Source organism: Aplysia californica, unplaced genomic scaffold (assembly GCF_000002075.1).
Source record: "Aplysia californica isolate F4 #8 unplaced genomic scaffold, AplCal3.0 scaffold00850, whole genome shotgun sequence".
Classification (NCBI taxonomy): domain Eukaryota; kingdom Metazoa; phylum Mollusca; class Gastropoda; order Aplysiida; family Aplysiidae; genus Aplysia; species Aplysia californica.
Window position 1 is genome coordinate 256,365 of NW_004798120.1, and position 3,697 is coordinate 260,061.

A 3,697-nucleotide genomic window follows, 5' to 3' on the forward strand; every position below is an offset into this window, starting at 1 on the left:
ACACATACACGCACACGCACACGCGCGCGCAAACACACACAAGCACACGCACACAATTCAAATTGGTTTTTCTTTTTGATAGCATGCAAAGGGTTTCAAGTGACTGTCTCATTTTGGCGTTACACCTTTAAAAGTATGAAATTGTTGCTGTACAAGCTGTTAGAAATTATTAGCGCCCAGAAATATGCTTTTTGTTTGTTTGTTTGTTTGTTTGTTTTCTTTTCCAGTGGATTTCCCTACATTATGCGCCATCCTTTGTAAAGTATTTTAAAGATGGGGATTGGGAGGGGGGGGGGTGTAATTGAAAGAATGAGCAAATGTATTTTAAAATAATAAATGCTCTTATTTCGTGGAATTTCTCTCAAAATCGAACCTTATTACAAACGTTAGCGAATGGCTGCATTAGAAAAATGTGCAGCAGAGTTCTTTTTTTGCTTTAGCTTTCTTACTGCTTCGTTTATTCTAAGTTAGACCTCGGCTGCGTGTTTTTTTGAAGACGTGCAATAGGCGACAACAATACTCTCGTTTGGCTGCCACTGCAGGGGCCTTCTGCAAGATTTTGGCGAAACAAAGCGATCATTATGACCCAGGCTCATCTAAGTCTCAGTGTTGTAGTAAAAGTTTAAGCTAGCCTACACGTCTATAGCGTTAATAGACATAGGCGTGTGGGTGGTTGGCGGGTGCTCTGGTGTGGTTTCCTACTTCGTTCCTATCAAGCATCTATCTTCCTTATCTCCCCTCTTTCTACTTTGTGTTTGTTACTCTCTTATAACACCTCCAATCTTCGGTACTTATATGACCTCATTGTGTTGTAAGTGCCGTAAAACTCTTACTAAAACTAAAAGCACGCTTTTACGAGTGTCAGTAGACTAGGTGGACTCGAAGGCCTTGCAGATCTATCCTTATATTGTTGTGACAACGCAAAATATTGGTCTGTTATGATGTTGGTTTACATGAAACTGGGTTGTTGTTTTTACACACACAAACGCGCGCGCGCAGCACGTACACACACACACACACACACACACACACACACACACACACACACACACACACACACACACACACACACACACACACACACATACGCGCGCGCGCATACACACGCACGTATCAGACAAACCCACAACCCCCCTCCCTAAAAAAAGCAAAAACAAAAGCAAAAACAAACACCAAATAAAAACAAAACAATTCAATAAAAAATAAACAAATAAATAAACAAACAAACAAAAACAACAACTGAAACGGTAGCCCAGCAAATCTGCTTAATGTACCGTGGCATCCTGTTTATGATTTAAAGTAGATCTAACATGTCTCTTTTGGGGACACCCCCAAAGACCACACACGTACGAGTGTCCGCAAAGTAGACGTTCTGTTTTTGTCCGTTGTACGTTGGGTACGTGAGTTTGATTCATGTTCTGGAATTCCTTTAATCAACTGTCTCCGCTGAGCTGTTTTATCCAGTCAGCCTGAGCTGGCTCAGACACAAAGAGTCAAAGTAGTCCGCCCTATACATGATCTTAATTGTGTCAATCGGGGCGTAAAACACGGAACTTTAATTACACTGACGACATTCCCGTGTCACCGACACAGCTTGATGACATAACCTGTGAGCCTGAGTTCACTGACCACTCGGACACTGTAAGCCCCCCACCCCACATCAACCCGGCCCCCGCCCCCGCCCCCCAGTAACATGTCCCACAATGAAGTGTCCATTCACCGAGGCTGTTGGATCGGATGCCTCTTTGATCAAATGGATCCGATGTGCATGATCCGATCGAATCGGGTCGGATCGGATCAGGTAATGGCGCTGCCTAATGTATACTATATCAACATGGATGGCTGGTGCCTCTATAAATAAATCATTGATGGTCTGGTCTGGTATACTATATCAAAGTAGGGACCCCTTTGGAGGAAAGGAATGATCGGTGCATTAACATCAACTGAACGTCATTGGTCTACTATATTTACATTATACTGGAATGAAGCAATAAAACTTGAGAGATGCAAAAGATTAGAATGTCTAGATCTATACTCTCAAACCAAAATGTGCCTCGCGAAATATCACTTCCGGCACTTCCACTGTTAAGGGCAGCTAACCAAATTTGTCTCGTTTCTCAGTGGAATAATCACAAAGGCCAAAAAAGGACAGGAACTTACTGTCAAATATATTTTTCTAAATTCCGGAAATGAATAAATAAAAAATCAGGCTCCGTCATTGATACTTATCTATCTTTTTGCAGGTTCTTGCCAACTTTCAACTCTGTAGCTGTCGTAGTTTTATGGGAAAAGTGACACATGTGTTTACAAGTTGCCAAATTTATAATAGATAGACATAGGCTTTGACTCATCAAATTTGACCGAAATTCCATAAGGGTGTTTTGCATTTAGTGTGCAGAAAAGATATGACCTCGAAATGTCATGATACTAACTAAGTAGCTTTCTGGTTGGTTGTTGGCCAAGATTATCAATAATAATTAATGTATCCGATGTAACTTAGTTAATTAAACACGTTTAATTTGATTTTTTAAGAATTTGATAACATTGTGGCGAACTGATTCCTTCGCTTCTTCATGAAACAAGAATCTAGCTGCCCTCAAATGTATAATATAATCAAACAGCGATTTGATCACATTTTCTGTAGTGTGCAGAGGGAATTAATCATTGTGTTCCGAGCCCCGTGGGTTGATCAATTTAGAGCTGACAGATAGGCACAACTTCGCACAGGCCTGTCAATAAAGGGGCCATAAAGAAAGAGAGAGAGAAAAAAAGAGAGGAAGAGAAAGAGATAGAGAGAGATAATGAAAGGGAAAGAGAGTCAGAGAGTCAGAGAGAGAGAAGGAAGAGAGAGATATATATTGATAGATAACTAGATAAACACACACACACACACACACACACACACACACACACACACACACAGAGAGAGAGAGAGAGAGAGAGAGAGAGAGAGAGACAGAGAGAGAGAAGCTTTCGTAAAGATTGAGTTTTGCACAAAACATTTTTTTTTGGTAAGTGGTCTATGGGGCTCGCAACTGAGCGTGCGGGACACATAAAAACATTTTCAGCAGGTAGGAAATTTTGAATTTTGCCCGGGTGGCAGCCCAAGCCAACTCTAATCGATTTTTTACCACCAAGGGATCTTTAGCGTGCGGAACGTGCACATAGGACCTCCGAGATTTTCCACCTTTGTTCGAGAAAGCTAGGGGTAGATCTTTCCTATCAGGGGTGTGGCTGAAAAACAGCAGTAAGAAGGAGCCAAGGAGTTCAGTAGAAAGGCTGCAGATAGAGTCAGGAGCCCAGAAAGGGGCAACGGATAAAGTGAGGGGGTGGGGACAGAAAGTGGAGACAAAAGCAGACAACCGAACATGTTAGAGAGCAGGAAAGGATGTGAAAGGAGAACATTTTAGAGAAGAAAACGTTCCATCGCTATCCGGAATCGAACTCTGGACCAATTGAATAAGAGGCGAACATCTTAAGCTCCAGGACACGAAAGCCCCTTGAGTTTTGATGAACTGACCATCTCATTCATTCGCCGAAGCAAATTAATCTAATACATGTAGTTGTATTATTATTGTATGCTAATGCGTACTACATGTTTTGTTTGCCTGTGATCTGAGTGAGTGTGTGTGAGTGTGTGTGTGTGTGTGTACATGTGCATGTGTGTGTGTGTGTGTGTGTGTGTGTGTGTGTGTGT

General features: G+C 41.8%; 1 protein-coding gene across 1 annotated transcript in view; it reads right to left on the reverse strand.

Moving 5' to 3' along the window:
- LOC118478699 (glycine, alanine and asparagine-rich protein-like) overlaps positions 1-1,631 on the reverse strand; it is a 51,099-nt gene extending 49,468 nt beyond the window's left edge. Inside the window, exons 1-2 of the mRNA XM_035972797.1 lie at positions 1,626-1,631; positions 1,439-1,441 (exon numbers count right to left, since the gene is read on the reverse strand). The gene's annotated coding sequence lies outside the window, so the exon portion shown is untranslated. The remainder of the gene's footprint in view (positions 1-1,438; positions 1,442-1,625) is intronic.
- Between the last annotated feature and the right edge of the window lie 2,066 nt (positions 1,632-3,697).